This window comes from Nilaparvata lugens, chromosome 2 (assembly GCF_014356525.2).
Source record: "Nilaparvata lugens isolate BPH chromosome 2, ASM1435652v1, whole genome shotgun sequence".
Lineage (NCBI taxonomy): Eukaryota > Metazoa > Arthropoda > Insecta > Hemiptera > Delphacidae > Nilaparvata > Nilaparvata lugens.
In genome coordinates this window covers 32,294,503-32,313,186 of record NC_052505.1, presented here as the reverse complement: position 1 = coordinate 32,313,186, position 18,684 = coordinate 32,294,503, and the positions used below count along the sequence as shown (strand labels likewise).

The 18,684-nt window shown below is 35.8% G+C and overlaps 1 long non-coding RNA gene across 1 annotated transcript; it reads right to left on the bottom strand.

The window, feature by feature from the left end:
* Nucleotides 1–575: 575 nt before the first annotated feature.
* On the bottom strand, nucleotides 576–17,554 carry LOC120349852. The gene is made up of 3 exons (XR_005570462.1): nucleotides 17,385–17,554; nucleotides 11,048–11,150; nucleotides 576–1,154 (listed from the first exon to the last, which is right to left on the bottom strand). It is a non-coding gene; the product is annotated as an uncharacterized LOC120349852 (long non-coding RNA).
* Nucleotides 17,555–18,684: the final 1,130 nt, after the last annotated feature.

The following is an 18,684-nucleotide window of genomic DNA, read 5'->3' as shown; positions in this document are numbered from 1 at the left end:
CAGAACAATCCATTCACGTATCTCTGCTCCCACAGTGGTATCAGCTTTTTATTTAATTTGAATAGTGAGATCTTAATGAGTTAGTTCTCTATTTTTGAACTATTTCATGAATTTGAAAATTTAAAATGATTTATTCTAGGCTAAAATAATTATCGAAGGTAGGCCACTAAGCCTAATCTCACCTAAGACATAACCGTGTCTCAAATTTGCTCTAAATGATAATAATGTAATTTTTCTATAAAATTCTATACATGTATGGTATTAAAATAAATTCAATTCAATTCTTTATTGCCAGAATTTAACAATGCAACAAATAAATAGATAATGTATTGAATGATTCCATTCATTCTTCATAATTTGCCAAAATCAATTCAAACCCCGAAATTCATGTTTTCGATTTATTTGAATTTGATGGAGACCATCCCTCGATCTTGTCTAACTTCAAACAAAATCCATAGTTATCAATTAAAATATCTAACAGAAATTTAAGAGTGGAGGAATTCGTATGCTACCAAGATGAGAAATTCAATAATTGAAAAAATAATCTTTTTCTCAATAGTTGATGTATTGGCAAATATGAATTCATGAACCATTTTAAATTTACCGAAAATATCCAGTATCTTTTGCTTGAATACCGGTACATCCAGTTTTTATCGATATTTTTCCAATGGAAATTTAATTCATTGAATATTGTTTTGAAAAGTTTATCCTGATCTATCTATCTTCAACTGCTGAACCAGGATTTACCATTACTGGATACCAATCAATTGTAGAAAAACAAATTATACCAATAATCAATTTTGTGATTGATTATTTTGAATGATATTCAAGTATGGATATTAATCAAACACCAAATGGAATCGATAATTAGTCAAAAATAGTGTGAGCTCTGATAGGCTAATGCCCATTTAAATTTTTACTTAACAGTAGTTCGATACTTTTTAAAACTACTTATTTCGTGCAATCGTTTCAGGAGTAGTACAGCCCAAGTGGCGTGGGTAATGGTAGAGGGTAGAGGCTACGCAGCATCTGCTCAGCACCATTCTGCAGCTCGTGCCCATCTTTGCACCTGGTGCTCCATCCTTGATTATTGTGAGATGGAGTTCTACTGCTTCTGTTGTAGGTGGAGTAGTCCCCTTCCAAATCCCCTCACCCTGCAAAAGAGGATTCTGGTCTGTAGAACATCGAACGATTAAGAAGGGCAAAACAACAATGACGAAGTAAAAGAAGAAGAAGAAGAAGAAGAAGAAGAAGAAGAAGAAGAGAAGAAGAAGAAGAAGAAGAAGAAGAAGAAGAAGAAGAAGAAGGAGGAGGAGGAGAAAATAAGAAGGAGGAAGAAGATGGAAAACAAGGAAGTACAAAGGAGCAAGATGTGTAATCAGACTAATGTAGTGATGTCAGATCGTTTAGAGTTTAGAGAGTCGTCGGTTTGTGAGGGGGCTCACATCACGCACCCCCTCCTCTCCCCTCACACACCATCACATTGGATCAGTGGATTGCACAAGACTATTCAATTCCGATAAACCGAATAGTGGACTTTCTGAAAAATGGGCTGAAGTTTATTTTGTTGTAAAGACTATATAATTACTCCATAGTACTGGGAATGAGGTGACTGATTTTCAATAGATTGGTTGGTTCCAACCTAACCTAACAATACTATATTCAAAAGATTAACCTAACAATTATGTTTGAAAATTATGAAAAATTGTGGCTTTGATTACTTAAGAAATTAACAACAGAGCTCCCGGACGGATCAGCTAGAGTACAGACAAGTAGACTCCTGAAACTTAATTCAATTAAGTATGACTTCATTTCCACTTTTTCAGCAGCTCGGTTCAATACTGATCATTTGAGAACATTAGTTGTAAGGACTAACAAACATTGTAATATTTTACCATTTATTTGCATTCACATACATTGAATTGTATCATAGTTCACTTCTATTCTCTGACGATATTGGGTTAGGAAATAATACAGGATAGATTTTCTTATGGTTTCACCATCAAGCAAACTGGCGATACAGAGGAAGAAATAAAAATCAGTTTGTCACAGACAAGAAGTTGCATAAGACAGTTGCACCCCATATTATGGAGTCGAAATATCTATAAGAAAACTGAGCACAGATATTCAATACCATCGTGAGAAGTGTAATGACTTACGGTGCAGAAGTGTAGGTGACAAATAACGAAACCATAAGTAAAATAAAAGCTGTCGAATGGAGTTTTGGAGAAGATGCTGTGCGTTGACCAGAATGGTTGAAGGGAGGAATGAGATGATCAGGGACAGAATGAAGGTGGGGTATGATATAATGAAATTCATAGAAGACAAGAGGTTGATGTGGCATGGTCTGGTCAGTGGTCATGCCAGAAGAGCTAGTACCAGTAAGTGGATTGGAATAGTGATAGATTGGAGTCAAGCGGCGGAGAAGGAGAGGAAGACCAAGAATCTTGGAGAGATGAAGTGGATGACGAATGAGGAATTTGAGAGATGATGAATGGAAGGACAGACAAAAATGGAGGACTCGGCTAGAATAAGGAAGACAGTAAAGTACTGTAAAATCCTAAAATATTTATAAATTTTCTTAAGATTGATCTCAAGAGACTTCTTAAAAACTTCTTCAACTTCTGCTAGAGAATCTTCAAGCTAACCGCTAACTAAATAAATCTTTGAAATTTTCCAAATTTCATTATTTGTTATATTGTTGAAATTGATTGTTGGCTATTTTAATTTGGCTAGCACTCTTCTAAATTTCGCACCAAATTCAAAATTTAAGACATGTGGGTGAAGTGCCCAAATTACGACTTGGAATAGGAGTCGCCCAAAAATAATGAACTTTGGAAAAGTAAGGGTTGCTAGTTTTAAGATTGGAGTGTATGGGCAGATGAAAGTATCTAAAAGTTGCAAGTAGAGCAACTTTGATTTCAGTCCTGTGGCCAACTTGGAAAAGCTTTCAACATCTGTCCCATGGCTTCTCTTCATCACTGCTTCTCTCACTCTCAAACTTATTGAGCTCATCGATAATAATACTATAGCGGCTTCTCTCTCAAACATACTGTACTTGTCGATAATACTATAAAGAAACTAATTTAAAACTGTCAGCGTTTCTTATGAATAGCATCGGAGAATCCCAGTCTTTCACTACATAAATTCAATAAGAACCTAAAAATGCTGTTCCATGTTTCTATTTCCGTCTTGGTCCAAAGAGTAGCCCGTAATACGCGTATATTCCCTGTCTATGTCATTAGATTGAAATAATAATGCATTGTTCAAAAAATTGTTAATTCGTTATATTATGTGGACCAATAATATGAAGGTACAAAAATAAATAGAATAAGAGAATTAAGTTAAATTTAAACTATTATAATAAATCAAATTTGAGAATATTCTATTATTTGTTATGAGACAAAAAATGACATCTAGTAAGAATTTTCACAAGAATAGATGAATCAATAAAGTACCAATTGTCTTCCAATGCAGAGAAATTTCCCACTCAAAAAGAAGCTTTAGATCTTTGAGGCTGTTTCAAGATCTATAGTCTGCTACGGAGCCCAAATCTGGGCAGGAAGAATGATTGAGGATGAATAAAATAGAAAATATATTGAATAAATTCAATTTAATCAAATTTAATTATTGTAATAAATCACATTTTTAAGGAGGTGGGGGAAGGTGCAACGATTATTTCTTAGCTTGCCAGTGTGGGCACCAGACTACTGCTTGTTCATGGAGACAGGAGTGAGATCGCTGCTGCTTTAAACATTGAAGCTGCATCTCAACTACTTGCATCGATGCATGAGGCTGCCTGACCACAGATATCCCAACTTACAGCTGAGTGAAATCAATGAGAGAAGAGAATTCTTGCATAACAACTGGATGGATTTGCAAAGGGTGTATGGGGTTCCTGCCATAGGCCTAACGTGCGATACTCAGATCAGAACCTTAACAGATGTTCATGAGGGTCTACAGCGCATCTTCAATTCTAGGAAGATTGATGAGTAGTAATATATGCGCGATCTATCCACAACTTGCAGATTTCACCGAGTATGTACATCAACCGGTTGACTTTATACCGGTGAAGTGGTTTTTGAAGGCAAGGACAGATCTGCTCAACAACTATGGTAGACTACTCTTTTGGCGGGGAAGTGAGGATTTCTCTCTCTTCAATTTGAAGGAGGAAGATGTACCGCACTTGATTGCCAGATACCCTGTCTTCGCTGAGAGTCGGAGAAGGCACTTTGAGAAGAGTATCTACCTGAAGAGGAGCTGCTGCCCCATCGGACTGGCAGGTAGTGAGCCGCTACTGCAAGGATGCATGACAGTATACTCGTAGATTTTCCTGGTTCAGCAATTCAATTTCTAATCACACTTAATTTGAACTCTAATAAAAGTATAATGCTATATTTCTTCTTTATTTGTATACTAATTTGCTATTTCCAATCAACTCACCGGTACTTTGTCATGGGGAAAATGCCTACAATGAATTACTTTGTCTACACTCTACAGTTTTTATGGAATAATAGAATAGAAGAAATTCATTTATTTAATAAATTACGATTTTAAATCAATGAACAAATTATCGCAAAAATAGACAGACACAGATGACAGAATTGTATTTTGGGTTCAAGTTGTTTGTTGTAAGGAAATTTCTCGTTTTTACTTTCCTTGCCCTATTACCATAGGTAAGGAAAGTATTGCTTTCCGAAAAAAATTTAGGTACCCCAATTTCTAAATTTCTATACGTTTCAAGGTCCCCTGAGTCCAAAAAAGTGGTTTTTGTGTATTGGTCTGTATGTGTGTGTGTGTGTGTGTGTGTGTGTGTGTGTGTGTGTGTGTATGAGTATATGTGCGTCTGTGTACACGATATCTCATCTCCCAATTAACGGAATGACTTGAAATTTGGAACTTAAGGTCCTTACGATATAAGTATCCGACACGAACAATTTCGATCTGATGCAATTCAAAATGGCGACTAAAATGGCGAAAATGTTGTCAAAAACAGGGTTTTTTGCAATTTTCTCGAAAACGGCTCCAACGATTTTGATCAAATTCATACCTAAAATAGTCATCGATAAGCTCTATCAACTGCCACAAGTCCCATATCTGTAAAAATTTCAGGAGCTTCGCCCCATCAATGCAGATAGATTCCCAATTATCAGGCTTCAGATACAATTGAAACGAAAAAAATCAAGTGGAGTAGATTGAGCATGAAAATCTCTACAATTAATGTTCAGTAACATTTTCACCTAAAATTGAAAATAAGCTTTAAATTCGAGAAAATTTGATTATTCAATTGCAAATTATTGTTGATTCTATTAAATCATTCACTATGAAGAGATAGCAGACCTCATGTGTGTCTCCAGCGTTATTGCCCTGTCACCAGCTGGCTCGAATCTTTGAATAGTAGAATTGAGATGCGCGGGAACACTAGCGTCAGGTGATCAATTTTCATAACGGCAAGGAAAGTTGTGTGAGTGCGCCACACCAGATTTTTTCAATTCCGATTCTCCAAAACTTCATTTTCACATCCTTCTAATTTCATTTTACATTTTGATTTGTAGAAACAACGAAGTCACTTATATCAGAAATGTAAAGATTTTCTAAGAATAATGTCGAAAATATAGTTGAATTAATAAATTTATTCCCTTCGAATATGTCAGCAAATTAATCCTAGAAAATATCACGTCTTGTGGGGGACTTGATTGTTCCGAACAGATTTCCAATAGCTATTCTGCTTCTCATACTTGATTTTTATAGTGTCTTTTTTTCTTTAGGGCTACTCTTGAATATAAATAAAAATAGAAATCCAAGTACCCTTCTTATATTGTTTACTCACAACATGTTTCGGCTCTATGATGCCATTATCAAGTGATTTTCATAGTTCTGGCTTGGTAAGCCAACGAAAGTAGCAACAACAAAATTGAGCCTCAATGAGCAATTGAATGAACAAATGAAAGAATGTACATCTTTCATATAGAAAGTTACATTGTTGTCAGGAAAGTCCAATCCGAACATTTTTCACATGATTAAATTTTTCTTCTCTTGCCTTTTTTATTATTCAACCAATAAAAATAAGCCACACCTATTCAAATTGCAAGATTGTTTATTCAGAATAGTTAAAATCTCGAATAGGCTACGAAATTGCATTGTTTATATTAAAAAAAACCAGTCCTTCAATTTATTCATGTAATTTTTTTCTCCTCTTACATGTAATTTAATTTTTACTATTATCTCTCTTTTTACATGATTCGCCCACCAAAAACACACCACACACTACATTCTGAATCGCAAGATGGTTGATTGAGTCTAGTCAGCTGAACCAAGAATGAGGTCGCGGTGTGTGAAAGAGCGGGCGCTATGGAACTGGGTAGCCAGTCAGTGCTCAGTGTTGAGGGTGTAACACTGGTGTGCTAGTGTTGGCGTGTCGAGAGGCAGCGTCAGTGAAGTAGTATGTTGGTGTGTGACGTAAGATAGGTGTGAGGGGGTTGTGACGGAAGGGAGGGTTGTGACGAAAACGGGTTGTGACGGGTGGGGGGTTATTAGGTGGGTTGGGGGTTGTGACCAAGAGCCGCCGACGACGACAGTGTTTTGGCGAGAGATCGTTTTCGGATAGTACAGTTCCTTCTGGGGAACGGTAACGGGAACGGCGCTGCTCTGAATGGGAATGGGAACGCTGGCTGAAACAACCACACCCGTACCGCGCCTAGGTCGCCTCAAGTTGGAGTATACGCCAGTTAAACCCCCCCCCCACCCCCTCACACCACTGACATGGCAGCGTCGTTGCAAGGAAATTCGCGCCCTCAGTTTTGGGGTTGCTCACTACTTGCTCTCACACAATCTCTCTCTGCCACACTGTCTCCCACTCCCTCACTCCTTCTTAACAGTCTCTTTCTCTTTCTGTTATGTTTTTACAATCAAGAATATGTTTTTCGTTTATGCATTCTAATGCAATAGGATTCTCAAAGTACAGTATGTGAATGAATAAAACAAACAATCGATCTTTCATTCTCCCTTACGCTCTTCCTGTCTCTTTCTATAGTGTACTATCTCTATTCTTCTATCTTTCTATCTCAATCCCCCGTCAAGTGTTTCTGGGAAGGATATCAGTATATATATCATTTCCGTTGAATAGTCATCTCATTGGTATACGTTCGCACATCACGTTTTTTTAGTAAAACACAATATTACATCTTTGTTATTATCACCAAATAGCAAGTTATCTCCAAATCGTCCAATGAGATTGTTCAATAAATAAACACTTTTTTAAATTAATTGACTAGTTCGCGTATTGTTGTTTACCATAAACTAGACTCGAAGACAGCATCATTGTAATTTACCATTACATGAGTGATTAAAAATTTTATCCAATCTCTCTCTCACCTATAATTTCTCCCAAGTACTCCCTTTCTCTCACAAATATCCTCTCCCTCTCATATACACCCTCTCTCGCACATACCTCTCTCTCTCTCTCACACACATACATACACCCTCTCCTACACATTCACCCTCTCTCTTACATATATACACTCTCACACATACCATCTCTCTCAGATATATACACCCTCTCTCTTACACCCTAGCTCCATCAAATACACCCTCTAACTCTCTCCCTCAGACCCTCTCTTTCAAATTTAAACCCTCTCTCTCACATACACCCTCTGCCTCACACACACCCTCTCATCAACCCCCTCATTAATCTAATCTACTATGTGAGTGGGTGCTGTCGACGGCGGGCGTCGTGGCTATCCAGCATAGCACAGCACAGCAGAGCAGCGTCGCGACGCCAATCAATACTTGTGGTCTGGATAGGGATGCGCGCGCACATGTTATGCCCTGCTCTGGTCTCAGTGTGTCGTGACGTCGTGACGCTTCCTAGTCGCTCGACTCAGCGGCAGACGCCTTTTGCAATGCGATTGCACTGCAGATGCGACATGCCTCAAGCCTCATGCCTACACTACACTTCATCGCTTCATCACCCACCATCCCATCCCTATTCAATCAATCAAGCGATAATTTTATTCGATTCAATACTATATACACAAAGGAAATCAAAATACAAAACAACACTATCAAAAATTAAATTTCTAATAAAATCATTCATTTCAGGCTTCATATTGGGATGTGCAAAGGAAAGGAAAAAAGGTGGAAGAATAGCCAACTAGCCAACCTAGCCAACTAGCCAACCTAGCCAACTATGGTTTCCCATGCAATTTATTTATTCATTTTCTTTACATTTTATGTAATAGGCAGGTAGAGGGTATAAAAGTAAGAGATGAAGGGTGAAGAGGAGCGCAAAAGGGAAGAATTGGAGAAAAAGATAGGAAAAAGAGATATTGTAATTGACTTACGAAAACCTGTACAATAAAGTAAGTGAAATGTGATTGGAGGTACATACTCAATTCATTTCAATCCTCTATTTCCAAATTAAAAATACTTTACATTACAAAATAAAATACTATGGGCCGACATGAAACTGTCAAGTGCATGAAACTGTACAATTAAGGAACGTATGCACCATAAACGTTTAACCACAGACAACCAAGCTTTATCAGTAGTTTAAAGATAATTTACGATTAAATAAAGGCATGGTCGCAATCAATGTAATACAATCATGATGTTTCATTCCGTGCAGCAGCTGATATATCTTCGCTTGAATTGAAATGGTGCATATTATATGGGTTCTAAAGGTGCGTACAGAAATACGCGCCTCCAACACGCTCCGCGCACGTTCCGCACTCGCTCTGCAATCGCTCCACGCACGCTCCGCACTCGTTCCGCAATCGCTCCGATCATGAACGTTACGGGAGATGTTAGCTCTTCTCGCGTTCCACTGTTGCTCCCCGGTCGATCATCAATCGATCTGCTCGAGTGACGTTCGATTGCGGAGCAGAGCGAAAGTCTGTACGCACCTTAAGAATGAAAAAGATCAACTTATTGAAAAACTAACAGAATTCAAACTGAGATGGTGAATATGAGCCTAAGAATTAACAGAATTCCCGGCAGGTCCCTGTTGTATAAAACGGTCATCAGGTCAGAGATCCTAGAATTACGTGTGTAACTTTACGATCCTGACAATGTAAGCAGACCTGAGCCTGGTCATTAGAAATTTAGTCATTCTATTCATATAAATAGTACTCTTCAATAATAAAATGCATTACATTAGATATTATAAATCAATACATTAGGTATTATATTGTAGGTTATATTATTAGTCGTAGCAAATATATGTATAAGAGTTTCCCTACCACCTATCAATAAACAAATTTTAATCCATACCAGTTAAAACATTTCAATCATCTCAGTACATCCCTAAAGTATAGTTGTCAAGATTAATAAATACTTAATTGTTCGTTCCACTTTGGAGCAGAGAGCATGCATATCCTACTCAGCCTCCACAGGAAACCACATTCACTCTCCAATTTCCTCGTTAATTCAAAACTAATAATCATTTTCCAAATTTTCCTCTCCTCTTGAAGTCTACCTGCTATACTTCCACTCAATTTGTTTACCTTTGAAGGAAGAACTCCCCTATTTGTTAATTGGACGGGATCCGTATCTCAATTGGAAAGGAAACACCCTTTTATTAGTTAATTGCAGTAACCCCTTTGTTATTCTTTGTCTCTGCGCCACCTTTTGTTTTCCCATTATCTCCTTAGTTTTTTGAATGGGAAATCGCTTTTTCTCGTTAATGAACAGTTTTCCTTCATTTTCGAATTACAGAGGTCATTCACCTTCCATTTAGAGTTAGTTCCTCATTCTTTCTCAGCTATACTTCAACACATTCTCTCTATTCCACGAATTAAAATTTTTCCTGGTTCCTGTAATTAACTCTTGAATATCTTCTTCAGTAAAATACGTTCGCTTGCCCAACCCTGAACCATCTGACTGAATACTCAAGTTTCTTCATCTTTCTCTAAATATGAATAAATTAATTACAGAATAGCAAAACTCTCATAATTTGTACCTTTTTCCAGACTGATTATTGTGTGATTGTTTTTTAATAATTGATTATATTTGTACTCACTACATTTAAGCAACAAATGTTTTGTATTCATGTAAGCAACAGTTGTATTGATAGTACTATATCAAGTCAGCATTGAGAAGTTTATTATTATCACAGCATATAATCTTCATTATACTAATTCAAACTATCACGGGTAATAAATAATTGATTAATCAGTACATTATCGTAATGTACAAATAATAAACCCCTATTACACTTGTTCATTCATTATCATAAGTATTATTGTAATGGTTTTTTTTTTTTAATATTTGATGGCATTAAAACTGATTGTTTAATATATTTCCATTGTTTATATTGTGCTAGTTAATTGTAATCAACAACTTTAAATTCATTTATCTTAAACCTCTATAAATTGCAGAAATTTATATTTATATATTTGTCAATACTTGTACAAGCGATTTAATAAGTAATGTAATAGCAATGTCACTAACTATTCAATTTAATGATTACTATTACAATAAAATTACTTTTAATCATTGAATTAGATTACAAACATATTATTATCACCGTACTATTTTAATAATTTTAATAATACTGAGTAATAACCATAAACAAATTCCATCACTAATGAGCAGTAAATAGCTAATAACGTAAAATTGATAGCGGAAGTAAAAATGTAAGTTATAAAAGCCAACGCCCACAAGTATTGATAAACTCGCGTTTCTGTTTTATATTAAGGGTAGTAGAGCGCCGAAGATGCAATGAGCCAGTGGGAGAGAGAGAGAGCGAGAGGGCTCCGAGTGAGTGGAGAGGAAGAGCAGAGTACGACCATAATAATAATTGACTGCTATCCTTGTCCAACTCACCCCCCCCCCCCATTCACCGACACGAGTATACAAATCCGTCAACAGACGTGGATTTCCATTTTCCATGGCGATCGTAGCCGTAGCCGCCAAAATACGATCCGTAGCCAGACAAACATCCCCCCCCACTAACCCTTGGGGGTGCCCCAACCACAACATCCCCCTCCACCTCCCCAACGAGGCTGCACCCCTCGTGACTTGCGCACTAGGTCACCGGGATACTCACGTCGCTTGCCTGCAAACACATTTTCCTCTGCATCTGAATGTGCAAAATACTCGGCTTTTTCCCGGAAAATGGTTGAATGTTGTGTCCCATTTCTGTAAGCAAACTGGAACAAAAAAAAAATCCCTCAACCAATGTATTCTCTGTGCCATTCAAGGTTAATGTATATTGTAAATGTTTATTTCTGCCCAACTTACACAGAAGTAAGGCATATAAAGTATATCTTTCAGTAAAAGATTTAATATTGTTTCTCTATAGGGCTTCAGGATATCGAATCAGTATTACTGACTGATATTATCACTGTATTAATTGCCATATTGATGCTACAAAAAATAATAATCAACTGTATCCATGTACCGTTTCATAAATATAAAAACTGGTTTTAAATTTGCTTATCTTATTATCAGTGATAATCACATCACTGTTTCAGTAAAGTTCCATGTTGATGCTTTCGTACTCAAACTTAATGATTTATAAATATGATTGTCTTTTCAACTTTCTCCATACATTTCAACGTCACTGATTGAATTGGGTTTATTTGTAAAAGAGTAATCGAATATATTTGCATTTATTATAGAATACATTTATTACTCATTAATAAAACAATATTAAAACTTGAAGTACCCTATTATTACAACGACTAGTTTCGAACTCAGGTCATTTTCAAGTTGAAATGTGGAAAATAAAATCCAAATGTTGAAACTCCACATTTCAACTTGAAAATGACCTAAACTTGAAGTACCCTTTATTATTTAAAATATTACAACGACTAGTTTCGAACTCAGGTCATTTTCAAGTTGAAATGTGGAAAATAAATTCCAAATGTTGAAACTCCACATTTCAACTTGAAAATAACCTGAGTTCGAAACTAGTCGTTGTAATATTTTAAATAATAAAGGGTACTTCAAGTTTCAATATTGTTTTATTGATTTGTAATAGAAGCCCATTCAAGTGAAGTGTTTTTATTTATTACTCAAAATATTTTTTGAAATGAATATACCCAGAGAGCTCACTAGTTAAATAATTAAACAATGCAAACAGAAGATTCGAATCATTCACTGAACTAAATCAATCGAAAACACTAACTAATTTTGAAACTTTTCATTCCACTTGTCAAATCTATTTCGAAGTGTAAAGGATCTCAATATTAATTTAGGATTTCATTTGCCTCTTTGGTGAACCGGTCTAGAGAGAGAAGTGAAGAGACAGCGAATCAGGGACTCATAAAAGAGTAGTGCACACGGGCCAGCTTCCTCCTTCTCTTTCTCCTTCGTCACTTCCTCTCTCTCCTGTCCTATTTCTCCTTCCCATCCGCCTCCTCTCTTCTTGTCACTTCCTGTTTCCCATCCAGGTCTGTTCAGGAAACAGTTGCACGCGTGTCTGCTGCCAGCTACAAATAGATGCTGCATCTTTGACAACACGAAATCGTGTCATTCAATTATTTGGTCGTTCGAGAAAACACGTTTCAATGTTCAAATTCAGCGCAGAAGAAGATGTGAAACAACTATACTATATTAAATCATCGTTTCATTTTCAATTTAATTTCAAAATGAATGATTGAATGCTAAATGTTTAGCTCAGCCCAACTGACAGATATATTCAAATCATGATATGGAAATCATAATAATATGAAATTTTTCATTGTTTGTAACACTTCCATCCTTATTTTTTTTTCAAATACTAATGAAAGTTAGAAATAATCATAATCACACAAAACAAGTAACACAAAAACTTGATACTACGTACTTGTAGAAATTACCATTTTAAAATCGCGTAGAATTTAGAATTTTCCTTCAAGAATTGAATCGATTGAACCAATTCCAGGAGTAAATTTTGAATCCAACTTCAACGTTTCCAATATTGTTCTGTTTATGTATGGTTATTTCTTTTTTCAATTGAGATAACATTGGATTTAAATAAGATTACATATTCAATTGTTAATATTAAATAAAAATTACAAAGACATTGTCAAAAACAACAGATTTATTGATACTTAGAAAGACCGGTTTCGGTTGTCAATTCATTGTCAATCTCTGATCAGTTTATCAGAGATTGACAATGGTGTAACAACCGAAACCGGTCTTTCTAAGTATCAATAAATCTGTGGTTTTTGACAATTTCTTAGTAATTTTTATTTAATATCAATAATTACCACAATATCAACTTCTCAACTACACAAAAAGTGTAAAAATATTCAATTGTATTTAAGAGTAAGAAGTTAAGAGTTAAGATTTAAAATAGAAAAAATATTATTGTACTTGAGATACCATCAAATGTAAATTAGAAAATAGTAGAAGGAAGATCCTACTAAACAATAAAAACCAATTCATACGAAGCGTTTTTAGAGTCTGCAGGGCAAAAAGCTCTAAGAATGCCTGAAAAATTCTTCGTATGTCTTGGCCCTTGTTGTTATTATAACTTCTCGAATAAAATTGAACGATTTTTAAATATAGTATTTTTAATAGTATATTACGATTCACTTGAATTGCTCACTACTTATTCACGTTCAACTCCTTTACATTACACATAGATTTCCATGTCTCTGCCGACCGTCTCTCGCTCTCTCTCTCTCTCTTCTCTCTCTCTCTCTCTCTCTCTTTCTCAATCAATAAAAATAAAGTACTCAATCAATCAATCTCTCTCTTCAACAGTCACATTTTCACATCGATGTCATATGAGTTTGTGCAGTGAGCAGTGTTCATGTGAATATTGTGAGAATGCATCCATTGAAATGCGATTGTCAGCCTGTGAATTACAAATGCTTTACAATTTGTTTGGGTTGGCAGCCCTAGCAGTGCTTCTGTAGCCAATAAAAACACTTTTCCGTAGTGGCTGTTGTTGATGTTGTCATACTCCATTTCGTTAATCAAATCTCAGAGTTGCGCCATGTAACTTGTGATAAAGTTCCAATTTCCAATCTCTGAAACTCAGTGGACAAGAGTTGCAGTTCTTGTAATTTACGAAATAGTATATTTCGCACCTAGAGCAGAAAAACATTTTTGCCCGTGGTGCGAACGCTATTTTTCACAACACACAAAAATAAACAATATATATATATATATATATATATATATATATATATATATATATTATATATATATATATATATATATATATATATATATGAGAATAGTTGTTTACTAAGCACTTCCGAAAGCAGAAGTGGAAGGTGATAGCTCTAGCAAATCTGAGGTAATCTGAATATCAGGAAATTGTCCAAGTATTTTTATTTTTTATTCTGATTAGTCTAAATAACCTAAAAGATGATGTTCAATTATGTGGGAGGTTGAGTTTATACTTTTTTATTCTTTCAAATGACAATAAGATGATATTATTATAAATGTTTTAATTATTGAATAATGAAAACAAATAATGAAAAGTTTTTTGATCAGCTGTTTTTTGATCACCTTTCTTAGTTCCATGTTAGCGGCTGGAAAGGGTACTCTTTCCGGCCTAGGCCGGAAAGAAACCTGTTCTGACGTCAGACGAGAGTCGTCTGCAAACAATGTCTTTCAGATCTACGTAGGGACTGGAAAACAGCTGCTTTCTGTGCAGTGCGGCAAAAAAATACATTGAATACGTAAAACGATACATGTCCATCGGATATCGAAAAACATAAAACCATCGTAACATGAGCAACTTGCTCATGACCATCGGATATCATAAAGCATAAAGCATCGTAAGCACATTGCCAAATAACTATTCATTGATATCTTTGAAGGCACTCTACATAGAAAAGAACATTGATTGATACTATTAAGTCTAATCTCTTGAAACATCAAACATAAAATCCATTTGTAATGAGTCCCTGTACTAAGAGGACTGCAATAGCCCAGTCAGATAAGGCGATAGTACCGTTGATAGACTTTTAACTAAATCGACTATTGACTAAATCCCATGAAGCTATTTGATTCATTTCATTAACTCACTATTTGTACTTCATTACTCAAGTACAATCAAGTATACTTACCTATCTAGTAAAAAATGCAAATCATATATTTTAGGCTATTATTCCTTAGATATGTTCTAACTGGATGTCATCTAAAATTCAAAATCTACTCCTATCAGTGAGTTACAAATCCGGTATCATGCACGTTGAATATCTCTCATTTGTACGGTATTTATCATAAACCATATTCTGTCCCAGGCTATTTAAATTCCCCAATAGGGAAAACAGTGATAATTACTCTGAAGCGCAGTTTTGCCAGCGAAATAAAAGATCCGCGATGTTTGATATGCATGACCACTCCAATCAATTGAATTGCATTACCCTGCAGACCAATACGTATTCCACCCACCCCTCTGCAATTACTCGTTGTAATTCAATCCCAGGTGATTGGTGTTTGTCAAAATACATGCGCTACACACGTGTGCGTGTGCGTGCGTGTATGTACTTACGCAGTGCGTTTATTTGCGCTCATTGGCCAGTGCGTGCTGCACAGGGGAAAAGCTATACGTAGTTTCACTTCAAACTGTCAGTATCCATTGCATTAGAAGCGCCTGCGTTAGCTACTAGGAATGCTGATAGTTCAAAGTGCATTTCTCTATAGATTTGCACTATGATGACGTCATGCTGTTAATGGCAAATTTTAATTGAATAAATGGATGCGACTGATTGAGCGAAAATGTGCGTTTATGATTGACACGATCTAGCTGTTCAATAGAGGGGGAATTTCGGTGATTTCGCTCGTGCGGTTTCATGGAAAATTGAAATGGTGAATGAGTGATTGAATTGTGATGTATATATTTATATATACTTTGCAAACTGGTGTGTTATATTTGTTACAATTTTCCTGTAATAAATCTCTATCCCCATGTATGTTCATAAAATTCGAAGTAATCTTATCTCTATTTGTACCATACGGTGTTTATTCGAAATTTGTACATCTCTAGCTCATAACTGGGATGACCAAGTTACAAGAGTTTACCCTCTACCAATTCGGTCACTTCATTTCTAATTTTCAATTCATCACTTGAACGAAGATCGTAGATTAAAAAAGCGCTTGATTAAATTGCATATTAGCCCCGGGACGATTTCTACGAATAGTGCAGCAGAGCCAATCAAATGACTTCATTGAGTGGCCATTTAATGTCCGTTGGCTGCTTCATCCATTGACGGCCATTTAATATCCATTGGTTGCTTGATCCTTGACACCGATCACGGCAGAGTTTGGACTGCTGCTGCCACCTTGATTAATATTTATGGCGTTCGTAGTTGTTAATATGATGCCACATCGCTCCAGAAATCAGCAAATGTCTACCAAGACGAAATTGAAGTTGCTCGTGTCTCATGAAGTACCAAGGCCGGGAAAACCCGGCTAATATCGCAAGACAAATATAGTCAAGGCCATATTACGATTTTGTTTACTATTGATTTTCCTATTAAACCAATAAGAAATAAGGAACTAATTCCTGGAGTGTTAGTGTAATAGATTAGATGGAATATTGGCTCCCTACCAAAGACAGTTAAGTAGTCATGTAGCCTTGTAGAACATAGGGTATGATCCGAATTAAATGATAAGATTGGATAATGGAATAGAGTATTTCCAAATTTCATAGTAGAACTTTTATTGGAACTTTTCCAAATTTCATAGTAGATTGAAGATAATTGACTGAAACACTGTATTCACTTTCTACGGTTGCGTCTTGTCACAGAGGAGAGAACACTATTCTTTTTTCTGTGGTCTTGTTCTCCATCATCTTCATATGTCATTTTCGGTTTTTCAAATGTAGTCTACAATTTGAAGCATCAGACCGCTTTTCTTCAACAAGGTCTTTGAATCTAGGATTTCCTAATATTTTCCAAAGATCAACAGAGCTCATGAATACTAATTGGAACGTTTCCATTTACAGTCTTCAACTCCTGAACATATAGACAAAAAATTCCTAACTTTTTGTTATCGAAACTATCTACTATAGAGTATGATACTTTTTCTAGTCCTATTCACGAGTACAGTAGGTACATGGTATTTTTCCGAACATGTGTCTTACCATTACCCGTTTCAGCCTATATGATAACAGTATAGTAGTATAATAACCATAATTGTTTTCTCACCATTAGTGACAATCTATCAGCTACTATCGACACATAGTAGCAATACGTGTAAGCGAGCCACTAGGCTACAGACAGACTTCGATCAAAGAAAATAGAAATATCAAACTTGATTAAAAATTTAAATTAAATATCGTATTCTTATCCTCTTTGCTAAAATACATATATGTATTTACTACTATTAGCACATCATAATTATTTAAGATTCAAGACAAGCAAAAGTAAGTCAATCGAATTGTTGTTAGCATTTGAAGCAGCTCTATACAATAAACCTATTAATCAACTCACTCAATGTCAATGATGTAAATGCACTCCTACACTTTGATCATTGTACCAAAAATCTATGATGGTTTTTTATAATTCAATTCAACAAAATTATTGATGTGATTTAAAATGCAACATACAAAGAAACAAGAATTGTTTTCACCAACAGAAGGATTGCTGATCCACTATCCTGTTTGTTAAAAAAATCTAGTAGACTCTACAGCTGTACACTTCAGGTTACGAGAAAAACCTGCAATAATAAGATGATAAGAGTAGTCTATACTGTTATACTGGACCGAGAAGCTCAATTTTCTGTGTACTATTTCAATTGCAACGGGTTGAGATGTTATTATTGTTTTATTATCGATGCCAACACGGGCCGATCATATCACTACGTCACGTACAATCAGAGTGGCATGATTGTTTTTCTGATTGTTTGCCTGTGTGATTGTTTTCAAGTGTCGAACTTTGACCCGCAATATATTGGTGCTCTGGCTGGCTCACTATTGGCTGTGAATTAATATCAATTGCTTGACCGGGCAGACACCAGAGAGCAGCACCGCTGTTTCGCTCCCAATTGCCTCAATGAGTGAGGGCGCGACCTCCTCAATTGCCAGTCGATGCTTATTGTAATATACTTCACTGTATTTCGAGTTATTGGCATTCGTTGTCTGCTGCGTAGTCTCATTCAATTGGACAGACTGATTGACTAGATTTGATTGATGCTAGTGGTACTTCTCTGGCGGTAATTTTGAAGTCTTTCTTTTTTTTCTGCTTCTACATTATCATACTTTTTCTTCCTTTCATCCTTCATATTCTTCGGATTCAACTACATCTACATTTTCATCTTCTTCCTCTCCCCAATTTTCACTTCATCCATTTTCATCCTTCATCCTTCCTCTGTATTTTGATTTTCATATCCATCATTCAATCCTTCACCATCCTCCATCTTCATAATTCGCCTTCTACCATTCTCCACGTTTCTCCTTTGTTGTATTCTCTCATCTCTATTCTTATTCAATCTCCATATTATTTTTCAAACTCAAACTTGATTTTCATTTACAATCCTGAATATTTATCTGAATTATTCTATCTATTCTATTCCTCAAATTTCCTCTACGCCTCTTCTTCTTCTCAACTTTATTCTTCTCCATTGTCTTACCTTTACTATCTTCCAATTTTTTCGTATCGTTTTCCATCTCCATCTTCTTATCCTCCTCCTCCCCCTTCTCATATCCCTTCTTGTTCAGCTCCTCCTTCTTATTACATCATATTCTTCCTATTTCATCTTTATTTTGTTAGTTGTTCATATTAATCGATACTC